At 40.3% G+C, this 21897-nt stretch overlaps 1 protein-coding gene and 1 pseudogene across 1 annotated transcript in view; both read right to left on the bottom strand.

The window, feature by feature from the left end:
* The window catches only part of FAM155A (family with sequence similarity 155 member A), a 611294-nt gene that overhangs the window by 560374 nt on the left and 29023 nt on the right, over nt 1-21897 (bottom strand). The gene's annotated exons all lie outside the window — the stretch shown is intronic.
* Nucleotides 4891-5059, bottom strand: LOC118009736 (annotated as a pseudogene).

Here is a 21897-nt window from a genome sequence, read left to right as displayed (position 1 = left end):
AAATGTCTTCAGCATCAGTGAAACCCAAGGCCCTGGTCCAGTGTGGGACGGCAGGAGCAAAAAGACTAGCAGGCTCTCTTCTCACTCCTTGCACTTACTCCTTCTTCAGTGGAGCTTAAAGGCTATTTGCTTTCTCTGAGAAGCGTTCTCCAATCTTTGCACAGTATCAGCTCATCTCACATCGTCCCGAGGCACACAGCCTTGGGCATCTACAGTAGAATGACCACCGCCCCAACCCTGCCACAAGCAGGTGAGCTTCCCCTTCCTGAAGAAAGGGATGATCCACCTCAAACCCTCACAAACCCGCCACACAGGGAGCACCAATGCATACGTGCTGAACTGAACAGCACGGAAGAATGTTTCTGCACTCTTTTTTTTTTTAAAGATTTTATTTATTTATTTGAGAGAGAGAGAATGAGAGACAGAGAGCACGAGAGGGAAGAGGGAAGAGGGCAGAGGGGGAAGCAGACCCCCTGCCGAGCAGGGAGCCCAATGCAGGACTCGATCCAGGGACTCCAGGATCATGACCTGAGCCGAAGGCAGTCGCTTAACCGACTGAGCCAACCAGGCGCCCTGTTTCTGCACTCTTATATTCCGTATATTATCTTGTATGTTATATGTAGTCTTCTGAAATGTGCACCTGCTCCCATCAGTTTCTGCCAAAATCTGTATCAGTGTCACTAGCTCTGAAAATTCCAAACCGGTTTCGCTCCACACGGTTTCACTGGCAGACTCTTTAGCACAGGAACAGATAAGATTTCAGGATGTCCAAGATACTCTTACTCCTTGATAACTACAAAATAAACACGTCCACTGTCCTTCCTGATAGGAGCTCTTCCATTCTAACTGAGGGAAAGGACATGGGAGAAGCTATAATAGACTTCAGAGTCTGTCCACCTTCTTCTGACCCTTTCCTTATTTCCATGCACAAAAAAAAAAAAAAAAAAAAGCTTGGTTTCAACATTTCTAAATTACATTCCATGAGTAAATACACATTTGCTTGAGAAATGGTATGCTTTATTTAGTCCTATGTGCAATTAACCCTCAAGATTAGGATCACAGACACAAATTATATGCAAATACAGCCCTGTTTTATAGTTTCAGAAGTCTTGGATAAATATTTTGCGAGCGTCTTCTTAATGAATTGCTAACAGTTCTAACTCCTGTCAATGCTGGATCCAGTTTAACTGCTTGTGGCTTCTTCTGGCCTAGATCCCTGACATGGACAGGGCTGCTAATCATAAAATCATAGGAGATGTTCCATGCACCAAATTAAAAGGGCCAGGCCTAGCACCTATAGGTTTGAAGTAAGGTATAAACTGAAAACAGATTGACTGCTTGAAAATACATTTTTTGCTGTTATTCAATGTTCTAAATAGATTTTGTAGAATTATATAGAAAGAAATACAGAGAAACATTCAGAAAGCTCACCCTTTTTTAACAGTTTCAGATTGCAAGTATTTTGAACTGAGCATATAAATCTCAAAGTGACCTAGAGAGACAAGGAAGGTACATGCATTTGTGCAGGGATGACCTAGTTTCTAATACTAAATATTCTGCTGTGCTCCAGGTTCTGTTACTGACAGCTTTAAAATTCTCTATGCCTTTAAGGTGTTTCCTTAATGCTTGATGCTGACCTTTTAATTTGGGAGAATATGAAATAGAATATATTGTGTTTTACTACTTGTAAAAATGTTAAAACACTGAAATGCTAAAACATTCTAGATGAAATTAAAGAAATTATCTCAGAAGAGAACCAAAAAAAGTAATGACTCTTGGGCACACCATTTAAAAAAAAAAAAAAAAGTCAATTATGGATTGTGTCCATCTCTTAATATGATTTCATAAATCTTTTAAATGATAATATATAATTTCATGAGTTTTACAAAGCAGTGGATTGTTCATTGATCATGAAGTATGGTGTCAAAATGTGACATCTTGTAGGAAAAGCAAAAATGCCTTTACATGGGGTTGATTCAGTATACCAAGTAGATGAGAAAATCTGAAATTCACTGTGAGAATATTTCTTACAAAAGTCATGTCTTAATCTTTGACCTACCATTATGATAATTTCCAGTGAAACGGAAATGCCTGCATTTTATTTTCCGTACGTGTCTCCAACCAACTACAAGTAATTGAAAAAAAAAGCTATTTGTAATAGTCCTTTTTTAACCCCAAGAATTTAAACGCATGAAATCAGTAACACATGCTTAAAAACTCCTGACTCATAGGTACTATGCTATGCTTTATTTCTTTTCTTTCAAAATCATCCTTATAAATCATATTACTTTACTAGTAGACATCCTGTAATTCTTTTTCAAAGTTAAAACAATTTTTGGCAGGTTCCTCTTATTTCTATTTTGGTGATTTCTAATATGTATTTAAAACTTTAAATATCAAGTCAGTGACACTTACTAAAATACCTAATAGTGACACATACCTGCAAAAAACAATAATGTATTTAGTTTCTTCTAGTATTAATCTTGTCATGACTTCTTTTTAAGTTCAGTTATAAAGTATTCAATATATAAGTATGATTTCATTGATCTAAGAAGTTTGCTTATTCAGCTTCGTAAAACACTTTGTATTATGGCAAAATGTTATTCTCAAAATCTAATATATACTATGTGCATCCAGAATACGAATTATCACCAGGCATAAATATACATTGTGGTAAGTTATTGAATAACATTTCTGCACCTGGCTGATTCTGCAAAAATCAAATATCAAATAAATAAAAACAAAAGGTTTAACACTTCAACTAAATGATCCACAAGCATCTAAAAATGCCAATAAAGATATGAACATTTTCAAAACATACCAGCATTAATTTTCACCAGAAAGACAAATCAGAGCCCAGAGACAGTAGTCACCAAAGCAGCACTTGTAGATTTGATATTATTCTTCCCACGCTGCATTACCTACCTACATACTGTGATAAAATAGTAAATGTATTGTTGATATATGAACTCAGAGATTTCAATGCAGCTCCTTCTACAGATAATAATACACGCAGGAAGCAAACGTTACCTAGTGAGTTCTAGGCTTTCCTCACCGAGGCTGATTTTTTCTTTTCAGCCCTCATGTAGTTTATTTATCCAAGGGGACCATAATGATAACCTAATCTGCAAAGGTACTGTGTGACCCCAGCACTTCTGCAGCCATATAAATATGGCTGGATATTTATTCAAAGCTTCGATTCCAAATTTATGAAAATTTGGCCAACCCTGTGCCAACCCTGTGCCACAATGATTATATGTTGTCAACTAGACACGGACCACTTACAAAGGTTTTCTTCCCAAGCCACAGGTGCACCCTAACCATCACCACTTCCTTTCCAAAGACAAGCCTCTCAGGGCCCCACAACCTCCTGCAGTTACTGAGAAAAGCAACTGATGCCATTCAAAGTCATTCTCCAACACTGTGGACCTGCTTACAACATCCTTACAGTTTTCAGCAAAACCCCAAACCCTGAAAGGCCCTTCTCCACTGCCTCTGCCCATATGAACTGCGGGCATGCTTCCCTTTCCACAGCAGGTGAAAAGAGCCACCAGGCCACTGGAAAATTAATTGCCACTAAAACATGGGGTATAATCACACACTTGCTTTACTCATGCTATTTCCTCAGGAAGAAAGCTAGTCCCCTTTTGTCCACTTAAGAAATTCTACCAACCCATCAAACCCCAGCTTAAATGCCACGGTTCTGTGACTGTCCCTGATTCCCCAATCAGAAATAATTGTTGCTTTCATTCTGATTATATGCCTTTTCGTCTCTATGTTACACTTTTTATATTTTATGTTGATTGACATCATTTACATAAGACATGTGCATCCACTCTAATTATGAGTTCACAGAAGACAGAAAATGCATCTTCTTAATGTTTACAGCTCCCCTATGGTCTAAAATTTGCTTTTTGCTTAGGCAAAACTTAAATCTCTGCATTTTTGCATATTTACACCTTTCGTTGTTTCCACTGCATCTAGAAAAATTAATCCTAGCAGTCAAAAATTTTCTCTACTCAATATTTTTATAAAGCATGAGAAATGAAATCTAAGACACAGAAACTATTTCAGTGTCAGATACCATATAGAGTCAAACACTTAAGCATGATTATTAATAACCGATGAAATCTTAAGTCCCACGAAAAAATAAAGCTTCACTCATTTTAGCGAGATACATGCTACATTAACAAAAAGTCTGGATAGAGTGTAAATGCTATAATGCCATGTACAAATGCAGTTTTATTTTCATTAATAAACATAACTACCAACCACATTCTACCAGTATAAACACTTTGGACCTGCTTTAATGAATTAAATGTTTCTATTGCAACAGTATCTCTTGACTGTTCACGTGAACACCTCTAAGATATCTGAAGATTGTTTTTTCACTTAGCGAAAAAGACCACTCGAAATGGGTTCATTTAATTAAGGGGCAGAGAATATGCAACATCTCAGTCTAGCTCCACTGAGCAATGTGATGTTTTCATCACGTTGATGAAAAAGTATTTCTGATAGTGACTACAAAGTTCGTGTTAAAATATTAACACTCAAACTTCTCCTTATTGATATATGTATAGTACCTGTGGATCAATCTAGAACTTTACACAATTTATTTAATATTTGGCATGTAAAACATCTCAGGATTATAAGTAGTCAGTATTTATTTTTATTTTTCTCAAGCCACAGCTTCTGTTTTCAAGGAGTATAGTATTATGGAAATTTCTAAATAACGCTACATTATTTCCGTCCATAATATTATGAGATTTTAGAAAGCTTATTCTGCCTTGGCCTCATAAGGATATAAGATGAGCCACTATGTTAATATATAATCATTGTGGCACAGGGTTGGCCAAATTTTCATAAGTTTGGAATCGAAGCTTTGAATAAATATGTTTATTTGTATGTGTCATTTGCCCACAGCAAATTATCACAATGAACAAAGGAACCAAAGCCGTAATTAAGTTGATAAAAATGACTATTATATTCTGCAGCAGCATTACAGGTCTTGAAGGTGACTGATTTACACTTGATCTTAGCCAAAAGGCCGAGAAGCGATAGAAGGTGACTGATTTAGAAACACAGATCACTACCTAAATAAACAACACACGAATCATAGAAACCTACCTGGAGAAGACCAAAGTATTTCATTCCTCCCATAACATTGCCATTTTGGAAAGCTCATAAAATAAATTTCAGAAAACTCAAATTTGTTTTACTATTTGCTTCTTTCTGTGATTTTACATTTTCCTCTAAGGTTGGCTATATATCATGTGTTGTTTATTACATATTATCATTACATATAATACATGTCATATATTTTTTAAATTTTTTATTGTTGTGTAAATGGCCCATATGCCCATCAGCTGGGGAATGGATAAGAAATATGGGGCAGAGCCACACCATGGACTATTATTAGGCAATAAAAATGAATATAGTACTGATACAAACACGTTAGTGATCTACCACCTAAAATCTATTTTAGAAACTGTGGCCAAACCCGTCTTCCTAAAGTACACATCTGTTTATGTTCCTTTACTACTTACAAATATTTTTTTTTAAGATTATTTATTTATTTATTTATTTATTTATTAGAGAGTGAGCAGGAGAGAAACAGCATGAGAGGGGAGAGGGTCAGAGGGAGAAGCAGGCTCCCCGCTGAGCCGGGAGCCCGATGTGGGACTCGATCCCAGGACCCCAGGATCATGACCCGAGCCGAAGGCAGTCGTTCAACCGACTGAGCCACCCAGGCGCCCCACTACTTACAAATATTAATCAGTTCCCACTCAGCACTTAGTAAGATCAAGACATAAATTCCTTTAGAAGTATATTACTAGTTCTCAGACACTACGGTCCGCGAAATGAAGACAAAGCCTCCACCTGGGAATTCTGTCTCTCCTTCCCTCTGTCTCTTCCTGTCTCTCCCTTGGTCTCCTTTCCTTCTTTCTTCCATCCTTCCCTTAAACCTCTCACACAGATTTTGGTATCTATACCTTCCTGTGGCCCTTGCCAGCAGGGCCTCTCATTTGCACCTATCTGTTTATACAGTTGCTGGAACTGATTCTCTCTTCCTAGGAACGATACATTGGTTCACAGGGAATCCGGAAGCTAAATCCTTGAAATGCACATTACCGATTTCCCGCCCAGATCTCAAAGTCAATGCTTTTTCTTCTGTTACCTAGCCCTGTTTCATGTAACCCAGCTTGGCAGAAACCTATGTCCCCTTCTTGACCCAAAAAAGACGTTCAGACATCTATGCTTTTACTCACACACTTCAGAGTAGATGCCTTCTCTCTTTACACCATTCACAACGTCTATGGTGCCGCACACAGAGTTTTGAACAAGGCAAGCTCTCAATAAATGCATGTTTCATGATGATGTGTATGATGTTTTGTGAATGCAAGATTTTCCTATTCTTCCAAAGAAATTTTAGAGTCACCAGACTTGTTGATAACCATATATTTTCATGAGTATGACTGCCTCCAATGTCCTGAATCACTTTCATATTTTTAAAAATTGAATGTGCATACAAACTGACATTTACTTTGAATGGGTTGTTCCAGACTTTTCATAATGCATCACACAAGCCAGCTAAAACTGCCCCCAGCCTTGCTACCTGCAGCTTCCTATCTACCTTGTAAAGGTGCTGACATGCAAACTTATTTTTTCAAAACCTGCCAGGCAGAAGCTTATGGTATTTAGGAAGTGCAAAATCCTAAATGACAATTTCCAAATGAATATTGAGAGAGTTAATCTGTTTCCCCTTATCTACTATATAAATCTTTCTCTTCATGCTGAAGGGCTTCACATTTTAATAGAAAATGCATGTTTCCCCGTACTCACTACATTGATATTTCTGTCACAGGGTCTGCTGCTTACAGAGATTTTCCAATTCTACTCTGTAGCCTAATGACCACAGGAGACACTGATTTGGCAAAATATGATATTATTTCATGATGTCGTTCATAACCAATGTTAGAAACATGGCGGCAAAATGCCCCGCCACAAATTTACTCCAGGTATTGGCAAAAATCACCCATGTTCTGTGCACTCTCGAGTACAGAGATAAAATGCAAAGCTCCTTATTTTGCATACTCCCTCCCTTCCCATTTTATCAAAAGGGAATATAAGCACATACCTGTGCATCCCCGCCTGTTCTTTACTCTAAAATGGGTCTCTAGAGCTGAAAACAATGTTAAAAAAAAAAAACGAAAAATATTTCTGTGTTTAAGTATGATTATTACTTATTTGTAGTTTTATCAACATGTTTATTAAATATCGATTTATCATAGCAATATTTATAAGAAAATTTTCTACCTGATTTCCTGATGGCTTACACCCTGATACCCTTCAGCTACTGAAATGGGACTTTGCTCACTTGTTTGCTATTACGTGTTTATTACCACTTAGCATCAGTAATTCCGCCTGTCGTTATATAAACACAGGCATCAATCTAAAAGTAGACGACGCTGTGATCTCTCACTGATGTCACACCTCCTCTTTTACGATATGATGAGGTCATTTCTTCTCTGTGGTATGCTTTTCAAAAACTCATGACCACAGTCAAATCCCGAGAAAATTATCGACAGATCTAGCTTGGAGACATTTTATAGGATGCCTGGCCAGTATTCTTCAAACTGTCATGGTCATAAAAAGGAAAGAAGTACCGCGAACCGTCACAGACCAGAGGAGACTGGAGCGGTGTGACAACTAAATGCAATGTGGTAGCGTGGACTGGATTTGATCCTGGAACAGAAAGACGACATTGATGGGGTAACTGGTGATACCCAAATAAAGCTGAATCATGAACCATGTTAACAAAAAAGAAAGTAAGAGTTTAAACCCATCATTGAATGGAATTCGTTTGTGACGACTGTGTCGTGCCCATAAAAAATTAATTGCAAACGTGGCTCTTTCAGGAAGTGTGCATGCATGTCATTTTGAGAGGAGTGAGTTCACCAAGAACGCGAGTCAACCTTTTTTCTTTTTTTTTTAAAGATTTTACTTATTTATTTGAGAGAGAGAGAATGAGAGACAGAGAGCATGAGAGGGAGGAGGGTCAGAGAGAGAAGCAGACTCCCCGCCGAGCAGGGAGCCCGACGCGGGACTCGATCCCGGGACTCCAGGATCATGACCTGAGCCGAAGGCAGTTGCTTAACCAACTGAGCCACCCAGGCGCCCGCGAGTCAACCTTTTCTACCAGCAAAGCCTCTTGCTGTCAGAGCGCCAGCACGTGTAGGAGAGGGTCCATCGCCTTTACCTTCTGCAGCAACAACAAAGCCCAGCTCGTGTGACACCCCTTCTCTCTAACCCTGGCAGTGGCCCAGCATCATGGAAAAGTGGTTTAAGACCACCTTCCCTTCCCGCCTGCCGTTCTCAGTGTGTGGTTTCTACACTAGCAGCATCAGCATCCACCAGAACTCCTTCCCGATACAAGTTTTAAGCCCTAGTGAACCAGAAGCTCTCTAGGATAGGCACAACGATCTGTGTTCTTAGTAGCCCTATAGGGGATCCCAGGACACGCCCAACTGTGAGAGTCTCTGCTTCACCATTAAAGCAATTTAACATGGAAACGCTTTGATACCATTAACGTGGACAGCGATACAGTCTTATTGCAGCTGACAAATCATGCACATTGTTAGAGCATGGGCTCCTTCCATTTACAGACTTTTTCACTGTGTTCTTTCTACTTTAGCACTAAGGTGATTGAAAATGTTCCAGATTTTGGCACTATAGTTAAAGGGACAGATAGCATTAGCCTTCTGGAAAGACAGCAAGACCTAAAGAAATTGTTAAATGTACAAGGAACAATGAAAAATTCTAGGGTAAAAGTATCACCCCAACGATTGAAATGGGCAGTTAAACTGCTCTACTTAGACCGGAAATTGATGGTGTGTGAATATTCACTCTTCTGAGGAAGTCTGCTCTCTCTTCAAATTGGGCTGTAATAAAGTATTCTCCAGTGGCCATCACAAGTAAGCGAGCACCATGGCAGGACGCTGAGAAGGAGAACCTGTAAATGTGCTGGGCGCCGCTGACCAAGGGAAATGCCGCTGTTAAGAGCATTTGTCTGGTTTTACTGTGACAGTCCAATTACCCAAAGTTCCTCTGTCAATATATCTCTCTTTCCTCAATGGAGAGGAGCCGGTCACCCTCCTTGTCTATCTGGTGAACCCCTGCCTTTCGTGCCCAGTACGGCTGTTACTTCTCTGTTGGGTCTTTCTTTAACAGAGACTCAAGTGCAACTGAAACTCCTTCATAGGTGGTTAGCAAACTGTGGGCTGTCCCCATTCTCGTGCACACCACCATCATTTCTCACTGGGGAAGTCCAACAGCACCCTGCCTACCCTCCACCAGCCCCTCTGCCCCGCAAATGCTCTTCATACGGAATCAGGCCGACCCACTGGCTTCCTCACCATAGCCAAGAAACCCATGCCTCCTGCCTCACCTTCCACTGTGTTCTGGTCCCACTGGCTTTCACTGACATTTCCTACAGGCTGCACACCCTCTCCAGGGGCCTTGCTTTGTCCCCCTGCCTGCGATCATCTCTTCCTTCTCCACCAAGTGGAGTCCATCAGCTTGTGTTCTACACCATCTTTCAAAGGTTACATCTTCAGCGAAGCCTCCGTGACCTTCCAGAGACCTTCTGTGGTCTTCCTTTGATGCAACTTTACATAAGTTTGTGTGATAAGTGTAAGATTTTGGAGCCAGAGAACTTGGATTTGAATACTGTTTATGCTACTTATTAGCTGTGTGATCCTGGGCAAGGTATTTAACCTACCTGTTCTCAGCTGTCTCATCTATAACTGGGGATCATCTATAAATAGCGCATCCTTCATAAAGCTGCTGTGAGGAGTCAATGAGTTGGGACACGCCAAGTGTTTCTTGTACCACTAGCGTCTAGAAACTGCTCGATGTTATTACTGTGGTTATTGCTCTGATTATCATCCCCCATCAGACTCCACATGCCTCAAAGACAAGGATGTTTTCTAATTCTTAGTCTTATGTCTCACGTTAATGGTACATGGCTGGTTTTCAATATATGTTCACTGAATAAACAAGTGGCTATTTCTACTAACATCTTTAGCACATTTTAAAGTAATTATGATAGGTAAGTAATTCTGTTCTTCCATGAGACAGTCTGACTGTTAATAGCAGGAACCGTATCAAAGTCCTCTGCTTTGACTCCCCCGTACCTAATAGTGCCAGACATAGAGTAAGTCCTTATTGAATGAGTACCCAATTCAGAAAATAAATGAAAATAAAGTGTGAACAGATTGACTTAAAGCCATTTTCTTCTATAATTTCCTTAACAACTTGCCTTTTGGCTGATGGTGCACTGAAGAGTCTATAACGGAATTCATTCCCCATTAATGTTTCTGGGGAAGCATTCCTCGGGTTTGAGAACACAAGCAAGACAGAAGAACAGAAGCCATGGATGTGATGTTCCAGGCAGGAAACTCTGGCCTCGGTTAATCCAGGTTAAAGGATTTCAAGAAGCGATTCCAACCGAAATCGCTCATCTCGGAACTCCACTGCGCATGTGTGGGTTGCTCCATCCTTCGCACATAAATATGGGTAATCACATAGCTCTAGGGAAAGAAGCATGAGGACCATGCACAGTAGAGAAAGCAGGAATAAAATCTGCATTCTCAAAACAGAAGAGCATACCCTAGAAATAGCAGTCCACCTGCGAGAGTGTGCACTCTTTCCATCGGTATGGAGTCGTGGGCCACCCTGCTTTGCACCACTGCTTTTATGGATTTTGGTTTCTCACTTCAGTGGCCAATGCCGGAAATGTGAAAGTAGAAGATAAAGGAAGAAATTGCTTTCCACCTCTCCTGAATTCAAGGACATAACCCAAAACCGTGAATTGAGGAGTTACACTGCTATTGTGATTTATTTTCTTGTTCATTTGGATTCCAACAGTATTTCGGATGTTTAGAAAGAAAAAGCAACGCTGTGAGGAGTAAACTCATCATTCACAAAAGGAAAATGCAATTGTCAGTCCCTAGGGTATAACCAGTATATTTCTAGCCTGGGGAAGAGTTAGAATTTCTGGCCTACGTTGCTAACTAGCTTTGTTGTTTTACGATAAGTAACCTAAAATCTACTTTCTAGACAACCCCTCATTGGTACAATGAGGATATAGGTCTACACTGGATGATCTCCAATGATTAAAAGGCTTTATAACTACAATTTCTTGTCTCTCTTTATATATAATTTACTGTGTCTAACCAAGCCTAAAAGAAGCATGTTATTTCATCGGTGAAATGCCATTTTTCAATATCAAATGTCTTATGATATAAAGAAAATGTTGATGCTCCTTAATTATTAAAAAAAAAACCACTATATTTATAATCTTTCATGAGAACCTGCTTTCCTTCCTCTGAACTCTAACCCCAATCCATTCCTAGGCCACAGTCCTAGGCACCCTGTTAAAAATACAGTTCATGGACAGCACTAATTGAGTAACTCCTGAAAAATATCATTTAATAATCAAAGCTGGGAGATAATGAAAAATAAATAAATCCACATACTTGTAGAAAATAATCAACTTCCCATATCACTCATATAAGCCGTGCTTCACCCACAGAAAACCATGAAAAAACGAGAGGCTTCATAAACCTTTTAAAAGAGCAGGGTGCCTGGGTGGCTCAGTCGGTTAAGCGACCGCCTTGGCTCAGGTCATGATCCTGGAGTCCCGGGATCGAGTCCCGCATCGGGCTCCCTGCTCAGCGGGGGGTCTGCTTCTCCCTCTGACCCTCTTCCCTCTCGTGCTCTGTCTCTCATTCTCTCTCTCAAATGAATAAATAAAATCTTTAAAAATAAATAAATAAAAATTAAAAAAAAATAAAAGAGCAGTTACCATTCCAAATAAAGTTCAATAATGTATCTGTATTTTGACTACAACCAGTGTAACTCATTACAGACTAAAAGCATCCAGCTGGTAGTCTTTTAAATGTAGCCACCTTGCTGGGCACGGCAACAGACTATTTCTGGCTGAGAAAATGGGAGAGACAGACAGACAGAATGGGTGAGGAGGGAGAGAGGATGAGCACTCATCTGAGATCCTTGAAAAGTGGTCTTTCTGAACTAGTCCATTTCGGTGCAGATGCCAGACCGTGCCTGCATGCACACGCACACGTGTGTGTGTGTGAGCGTGTGTGCACACGCTCGTAGCCCCTACCATAGTGCAAAGTCACTCAACCAACAAGACAACCTGAGAGAGAATGCCTTGGGGGATGCCAGCAGTTGAAAAGCTGTCAAACACAGCATGAGGACCATGCACAGTAGAGAAAGCAGGAATACAGTCTGCATTCTTGAAACAGAAGAGCACACCCTAGAAATAGCAGGAAAGAAGTTATCATCTGTAACGGTCCGGTGTGAACAGAAAGATGCCAAGAGGGCTCCAGGATGAACGTGTGAAGCAGAAAAAAATACCTTTCATAAAAAGAGCAGACGGCTTATAAACACTGTTTCAACAAGGGTAGCATTCGTCTGTCAGAATCTTCCTACTGCCAATTAGCTCGAAGTACCACCACAACTGGTAATATTGAAGGAACGGCCTGCATAAAGCACGTACAAGACCAGTGAAGACCACAACCAAGTCCGAGAAGAGGACACCTCCAACTGGACACCTGCTTGTCTTCTTTAAAGATTTTATTTATTTATTTGTCAGAGACAGACACAGCGAGAGAGGGAACACAAGCAGGGGGAGTGGGAGAGGGAGAAGCAGGCTTCCCGCTGAGCAGGGAGCCCGATGCGGGGCTCGATCCCAGGACCCTGGAATCATGACCTGAGCCGAAGGCAGACGCTTAACGACTGAGCCACCCAGGCGCCCCTGGACACCTGCTTTAACCAATCGAATCTAATGCTATTTGAGTCATCTTATAAAAGAAGTAATTTTTTATATTTCATAAATGATAAAAATAAACAGTTGTGGAGTATGCCTTTAAGAAATAAGGTTTTTTCCTAATAAAAGGCCACTCCAAATAATCTTAACTACATTTATAGACTCACTTTGCATCTCCTTCTTCTGTTCTCTGCTACTTTTCAGCGAACTGAGAGTATGCCTTAGCTGAAGGAACATAATGACTCCTTCTTAATGAGTTATATCTTTCCTCTAGAATGATTCCACCTGGGCACCCAAGAATAATGTTTGTCAGAGTGTGCTACGGAATCACTGAGAACTGATCTATTCCTCAGAACTAAACCCAGTCTTCCCACGAGGATCCCTGGGCATAAGGAAGCATTAGAATTCATCGGCCAAAACCCACCTTCCCAGGCCGGCAACATTAGGCCACCTCTGGGCCAATTCATTCCAGGAGTGGGGAGGGACCCTGGGGCACTAATCACATTCATGGTGCTACACCCTTCTGACCTAATCACCTCCCGAAGGCCCCACCTCCAATATCATCACCTTGGGGGTTAGGTTTCAACATATGAATTTTGGGGAAACACATTTAGTCCATGGCATCCTGCAAACCGGCAGTCTAATTTTATGCAACAAACATGTCTAAGGCAACATTCTATTGGTACACACTCTGCTTTATGCCACAGACATATAAAAATGGGATAAATCACATCTTTCTTAGTATAGTAGGGAATTGAAAAAAAAACTTAACAATCTTATAATTACTGGCCACAGTTTTAAGAAAATTGAACTTGTGTACATTTTGGAAAGGGCAGTGTAAAAATATGTCAGCACAGAAAAGATCAGTTCTTCTGGGAATATCCTTGCTCCACTTCTTTCTTTGAGCAAAACTACAGCAGGGCCATAAGCAAGGGAGCAAGCATTTGTCCTTCTGTCAGAGTCTCGTGCTGCCATCGAGCTCACTGTGCCAGTGTGTGATTTTGCCTGGCACGTGGCAGGTGAAAGAGGTCTGTCTTACAGGGTCCGAGCAAACCAAAGGGATCTGTGAATTAGACTTCACATCGTTTCTCATTTGGGCAATTTTTCAGCTTAGTCTGAAAATGCTGGTAGCACTTTAATTAAACTACACAACCTTGTTTCTTTCTGCAAAGGTTTTCATGAGTAATTAGCATGAAGGTTCCCCTTTGCAGCATCTGCTTTCCCAACTTCGTTATCATTAGATAGTCCACATTTCTGTCCTTGTGTGTGGTTCTAATCTGCAGTCACCGCGGTGAGCACAAGAAGCCAAAAGGCCCCAGCTCAGGCTCCGTGTAGAAAGGCACCTGCATACAGCAGTGTGTGCTCACCGTTTTTCTGTAATCCATCTTATTTAATTTGATTATAGCAAAGCACTCAGAAAGTAGTGTTTTTTGAAAGTTGAACCACAGGGATCTTTTTATTTTCCCCCAAAGAGAATACTATGAGGAAATTCAGACTATGTAATAATGCACAACAAATTCAATCAGAACACACACACACACACTATCTCCCATAACAACAAACATGATTTCCATTTCTAGTGCATCCAATTCAATACCTCTTTTCAGAGAAGATTTATTTCTGCTTACAGAAGCAGATAAAAGAATAATAGCTTAACAATTGCTCACCTATTCAAGAACCATACAAAACAGATGTGAATTCAAATTTTCACTTGAAAACTAGCACCTCAGTCTATGTGAATAGGGCTGTGGTTTCAGATCAGCATGGAGGAACACTGCCAAGTTCCACAGTTTCGGTTATAGGTGTATCATTACCAAGACAAAGACATTTCTCTAAGCAGTAGATTATGTGCACGGTTTTCTTTTTTTTTTTTTCCTGGCCCAGAGTTCAATACAACTTGTATTCATTGTCTCAACTTAGAACCGAGTTTTCAAAGCTGGCTACAACATGGAGATGCCCACTCTTTTTCTGCAGGTAAGACTGTGGCTGGCCAAATGAACAAAAGTGAATATGCAAACCTGAGACATAAGGCATATATACCACAGAGATTTCCCCATTATTAGTTATTCAAAGCAAAGAGAAAAAAAGGGCTTTGGCAGGTGTCAGAATGACATGAAGGTGAACTATAAGTCCCTACCTCTTCACCCTGCTTCCATATGTGCTCACAGGAATGGCAGCGACGGATGTGCTTCTAACAGTGTTGGCTGGTCAAAGTCTGTGACTCTGATGTGCCATGAAAACCACATGCAGACTTCAGAAATGCACTCGACCAGAAACACAAGGATGAACTTGACATTTCAATGTTGACATTGTATGTGTCCACAACAGAAAGGAAAAAACGTCAAGAACCTGAGCTATTTGTTTTCTCAGCAGTGGTTGCATAACACCAGGTCTTCAAATACTTTCAGACAAAAAGCATTGACATGGAAGGGGTCATATCATCAACGGAACTTCCTTTTGCATTTTGATATTATAATAATCATAAACGACTGGATTAATTATGAAACAAAGTGTTATCAGTGCATCAGAATCAATTATGAAAAAAAGATCATGAGCTTACTCACGTCTGAACGTTTTCTAATATATTATTAAATTTCCGTTTTTCTCCAGTAAAGTTTACATGTATGTACTTTTTGAAATCACTTATTCACCATATTCTATAAGGTTTGCGTTGTAACAGAAGGCTATAGGATTAAACACATAAATCATCTCTCTTTATGCAACTGTCATCTATAACAGAGGTGGTGTATAGTTTTCAAGTTATTCATAGTGTCACTGTGTTGAGGACACTGAAGTCACAGTGAGACTTAGCAAGAAGGACTAACATGATGATTTCACAACCTATGCCAACCCTAATCCACAGAAATGGATTTTTTTTCTTTTTACGCGACCCCCAAAAATGCTGTCATTACCCCCTGCGAACTCTCATCAAATAAGCAAGAAAAGTACTTTGACACCACTTGGATCCACCTGCCGATGGCCCCTTACCCTTTCTCCCTTCTGTTGTAGTATGTTCACAGCAGTCCTACTCAGTGTATGGTCTGCAAATTCGTAACATGGATAGTTTACATTGTGCAAACCAAAATATCTGTCTTCCCAAACTGAAACTCCATACCCAATAAACAAGAAGTCCTCATTTCTCCATCACTCCAGCCCCTGGCAACCACCATTCTACTTCCTGTCTCTATGAATTTGGAATTTTTAACCCTAGGAAGACAGATATGTTTTTTGAGTAAAAATATGAATGTTTGGTATCATTTTATATCGGGTTCAAAATAAGCTCTCTCTGTACTGTGTGCTAGTTGGATTAATGGTCATCTCCTTTTTTCTCCCCATTTAGAGAATTTTTCTTGAAAAACTATTCTTGCTAGTTCTCATCTTATATGGGCTACTTCCATTTGTTAAAATTCATCCTGTACATTCCAATCTCCCGATCATGAATTGAACTATATCGAACTTATTTAGCTTTCTTGTATGCCACGTTTAACTTTATTTTTCACTCATGCCCAGTGGTCACCACTCACCGTTACAATGGTCTCTGATTGACAGGTGTTAAAAACAAGATGCTTTATGTAGCAAAGCAATGGAAGATCACAAGATTAAACAGTAAGTCAAAATTTTCTCAACTGGTTACTGAAAGTGTCGAAATGAAAGCCAAGATTTCTGCAACCTAAATTTCCACTGCTGGATGAACGGATAAAGAAAACATAGTATATCTACACAACGGAATATATCCAGTCTCAAAAAAGAAGGAAATTCTACCATATGTGACAATATGGATGAACCCTATGCTAAGTGAAATCAGCCAGACACAAAAGGACAAATACTGCAAGACTGCACTGAATGAGGCATCTAAAATAGTCTAAATAAATAAATAGTCAAACTTCTACAGAGTAGAAGGCCGGTTACCAGAGGCGGGGGAAGAGGGGGCTAGGGTGGAGGGAAAATTGGGAGTTGTTATTCAAGGGGTGTAAAGTTTCATTATACAAGAAAAGTAAGTGTTAGAGACCATCTGTAACAATTCAGTGCTTATATTTAGCAATACTGTACTGTGCACTTAAAGTTTTATTAAGAGGGTAGATCTCAAGTGTTCTTACCACAATACAAAAAATGAAAGAAAGAAAATCAAGGTTTCCGACCACCTCATCATCTATGCCATCATAAATGCTTTCCGTGAAAAGGTACTGTACCAGGATGCTATTTTAATTTCTTCTCATAGTAATATTTAAATTTTCAGTATTTTGCATAGTTAATATAAGGTGCCTATTCCTTTTAATAATGCCATTCACTAACATGTATTAACTCTGGCAACTGTGAGGAACAGATTTCTAACATAATAAATATTAAATGAGACGATTTCTGTCTTATATTCAAGTCAGGGAACACAAGACTGAATTTATATATATATACAAATATAATTAATTAATATATATATTAATAACAGTAAATCTCTAAACATTAATGTCAAGAGAGTGGAGGAAAATGTGGTGAATCATCCCCTACTTATCAGCCAAGCTGTGAGATGGTAGTCATCTGGGTACTGGCCCAACAAGGGTGACAATTAATGATGTAATAACTGGGTAAACAATTAATGAGTGTAATTAAAAAGATTCTGAATTTCATGTCTAAATGTTACCCCAGACAGCTGGATCATTTGCCTGGAGAAAAGCTCTGCTCTCCAATTTTTGATAAGAAAAACAGAATCATTTTTCATTCTCATCTCCCCTCTTTGGATGAGAAAGAGAACTCTCTCAGGAGCATATGCATTAAGATATTTCAACTCTGCTAAGGTATGGTATGCAATTTAATTTTGAAAATTCTGTCAAAACATCATTCACCTATAACATTACTTTCCTAACTGTGGGATGATAATTTCCTGTATAACGAATCACTCAGGAAAGTTCCTAAGGAAACGAGACAAGAGAGCAGACTAATTCCAGGTTTAATATGACAGCAAGTGGCACCGAGGAGTAAGGGAAGATTATATATAGGAGAACCACTCGAAGTGACAGCCTTTAAGGACTGACTTTGGAACAACACAGCAGACACAAAGACCTTAGTCCCCTCCTTTTTCTTCTGCTTCCTCCTTTCATGGAACTATAGGATCATATATCATCCACAGTGTTTGATATAGGGTTCATTACAAGTAATCACTGGTTTATTTCCTTTGATGTAGCATGGTGTTTATTTACAAGATGGTTGTCAAGCTGGAGTGCCAAGGGACACAGAGCAATAAGAACACAAGTGCACATGTACAACGGCTCATGGAACTACTGTTTCTATTCTAAATACACACAAAAATAAAACCCTGGAATGCCTGGGTGGCTTAGTCAGTGAAGCATCTGACTCTTGATTTTGGCTCAGGTCATGATCTCAGGGTCATGGGATCCATTCTCTCTCTCTCTCTCTCTTTTTGCCCCCTCCGCAGCTCGCGCACACGCGCACTCTCTCTTGCAAATAAATCTTAGATAGATAGATAGATAGATAGATAGATAGATAGATAGATAGATGATTGATAGAGAGATAGAGATAGAGAGATTTAAAAAAATAATAAAACCCTTAAAAATTCCTTTACACATGTCATCAATGTCTTCCCCTACTGAGGGGTGAAGACAGATCAAACTCCTTTCCCCTCCTAACTTTGTGCACTGTGAAAGCTCTGACAAATGAGTATGATTTACCTTAATGAGGAAAAGGAGCCATTTTATCCAGCCGCTCTCTGCCCCCCAGAACAGGAGGAGTAAGCCCTGACTTTGGGACTGTCCCTTCCCTCAACTGACTGCCCTGAGAATGAGAAAACCAGGGACATTTGTCGCTGAATCTTTTGTGACACGGATTTTGAGGCTATGCACAACACAAAACTCGGTGAGTTAGTCCACTCAAGCAAACATAAAGGCAGGCTCAAGATCAACAGGAAAGCCAGTGACCCAGGACTTAGCCTGTTATTACTATTTTTGAAGTATATAAATGATATGTGACATAAAATATGTGAAACAACAATGTTAACTAAAAGAGCCAGCACTCAGTCATGCTTACTCTACTGGCTAAGTGCTTTACCTTATTATTTCAATCCTCACAACAACAATATGAACCCAGGCAGCGACACAGAGCCAGCCTGACCTTGAGCACAATACAGAAACAGTGTTATGTCAATTTTAGGAAACATCCTGTTTGCTTGCAACACTGTCTTAAATTATTTGTATTCGGTACAAGAAGCCCTTGGAAGAGTATAAATACACAGAGAAATAAAGGTAGTGGCACGGTAACATTTTTATGGTGCTCTTTTCCTACGGACCGTGCCAACAAAGACATCATCGAGAAAGAAATTACTCTCTGAAAAATGGATGAGCCCATTTGCTCATGAAATGGAACTTTTAAAAAATGTTTTATCAAATTATGGTTTTAATTAGGAAAACAGTCGAAATATACCATAACATAAAAAAGAAGAAACTCGGGATTGCATGATAATAAGTACTAGTCTGTGCCTGAAGACTGTGTATGTAGACAGCATTTATTTACCAGCAGTGATGGCCCGACCCGCTTCAGAACACCTTTAAGATCCACACTAGCCAAGTGACCTCAGGCGAGACGCCCAACATCCCTCGTTGAGACAATTTATGTGAAAAGCTTTGTAAATGGTAAAGCACTCTATGAATGCTGCTAACAGGGGATGTTATTCACAACCCTTTTTACAAGCTCTCCAGTCTTGAAGAGCATCCGCCATGTAGAAGAAACACGTGGGCTGGTGCCCAGAGCAGATGAGACAGAGCAGCAGATACTCTCCCAGCTTCAAGTTTTGATCTACTAAATGAAGAGCTCTGTGGGCTCTTGAGAACTCTTTCCAGCAATGAAGGGCCCCTCCCTCCCACGGTCAGCGCACCTCAACACGTTTCCTGGGGCACCCCCGTTTTTGAGGGATTTGGGGTAAGTCTGTAAGTACAGAAGGTGCTGCAGAGAGTGGGTCCTGAAAACAGGAAGGGGGGCACCGGAAACACAGAAAAATATCACAGCTTGAGCCACGCGTGACATCTGCCCCCGATTATTCAACACAGCACTTCACGGCCCCAACCGGGTTTCAGAAAAGACACCTGATGAGGAGGATGAATGGAAATGATACTTTACCAGTTCTTTCTGGGGAAAAAAAAAAAAAAAAAAGCCCGAAAACGTCCAAGATCATTTCACAGAGGCTTCTCCGTGAGAAAGCAGTCACAAGCGACTGACAAGAGACACAGATCCAAAAACTCCTGTTTGACCCATGTGCCGCACACATGGGCTCTGGTTTGGTATTGAAATCCGATGCTCCGAACGTGAGAAGCAGTACCTGAGACTTCTGTTTCTGGTGGACTTTCCAGACGCTGGAAGCCCAGTCAACCAAGCTCAAGAACCACTCACGACAGAGTAGGGTTCCTTTCTCACATCTGCTAACAAGGGCATTTCCTCGTGGCACCAACGCAGCGCAAGCCAGAATCATCAGCGTCACCTGGGAGCCTGTCAGAAATGCACTGTCAGACCCTGCCCCAATTATGGAGTCAGAATCTGCATTTTAACACCCCAGGTGATGCACATCCACGATACCAGAAGCACCGCCATGGATTACTTTGTCCTTAAGACGATGAAATGACATTGAATGTTTCTTCAACTCCAGTATTTTTTTTTTCTGTAATTGCTTACACTGTACAGAGCATCCCAGTTGGAAATTTGGAAATTATTTTGTTCTTCCTATCCAAAGGGGGCTCAGGGACACAGCTCTTAAAGGCATTTCAGACTGCACTGCACGCAACGGCTAATTGGTGGGAAGCATGCTTGCATGAATATGCATCCAGGTGATACCACTATTAAAGAGGTCTCAGCAGAAACAGTGAAGACAGCAAGAGTGTAAAAAGTGCTTTGGAGGGGCGCCTGGGTGGCTCAGTCGTTAAGCGTCTGCCTTCGGCTCAGGTCATGATCCCAGGGTCCTGGGATCGAGCCCCGCATCAGGCTTCTTGCTTGGCGGGAAGCCTGCTTCTCCCTCTCCCACTCCCCCTGCTTGTGTTCCCTCTCTCGCTGTGTCTCTATCAAATAAATAAATAAAATCTTTAAAAATAAAAAAATTAAAAAAAAAGTGCTTTGGAGATAGATCTGTTTTATTCAAGCTATCATTTAAATGAATGCCAAACACACCACCTCCACTGTAGTCTTCCCCCCCACTGTGATCTCACTTGGCTTTAAAAATTGCTGTTAGAGGTTCCAGTTATTCCTGAGCAGGTGGGAGGGTAAGGTAGCTTTTCAATCATCCATCTGCAAGGAGTTTGGGGATGTTTTGAGTACAGAAGTCATTATATGAAAACAAACCCTCTTCTATCACATTTTATTGGTGAATAATTATTATGTTCTAGCGAGTGAAGAATTAACAGCACTGCCTCGTGGAGAGACAGCATACCAGAGGTTTCTCCCACACAAATCTCAGGTGCCTTATCTTTGGCTGCAAAATTCAGATTCAGATTCTGATTCTGGGTCTGGCCCTCTCAGAGAGCAAGGATTCATGATGACGTTTGCCACCCTGAAATAAGTTAAAAACTGCCATCCCTGTGGGAGAAATACACCTGATTTGTTAAAAGACTGTGGGTAAAAGGTTGATATTTAGTTGACCTAACAAAGTTAGGGCTTAAAACCAACCTTATGCCAGACAGACAAAAGCAGGCTTACTGCTCTGATTCTGGTCACCTGTGTAAGCCCCTAGTTCTTATTTAAATGATGTTCTAACATCTGTACTTTATCCATGTCTCAGCCCCTCTTCCAAAGTCCAATCGCTTTAACTGACCTAAAATTCCAGTTCCCGCATCCAGTATGCTTCTGCTTCCAATCTAAATTGTTCGCTATTTTATATGTGGATCAATCAAGTCTAAACTCTATGGCTTCTCATGAAAGGATTTCCACTACAATAACTGCTCATCATTTGATAGTGTTTATTGGTGCCAAGCACCGTACAAGCACCTGCCATATATTAATTCCATCTCTGGGATGGAAGTTCTATTATTCCCCATTTTACCTGTGACACAATT

Source organism: Mirounga leonina, unplaced genomic scaffold, assembly GCF_011800145.1.
Source record: "Mirounga leonina isolate KUSES-001 unplaced genomic scaffold, KU_Mleo_1.0 Mir_127, whole genome shotgun sequence".
NCBI classification, from domain to species: domain Eukaryota; kingdom Metazoa; phylum Chordata; class Mammalia; order Carnivora; family Phocidae; genus Mirounga; species Mirounga leonina.
Note: the sequence above shows the minus strand (reverse complement) of the source record. Positions and strands in the feature narration are given on the sequence as shown.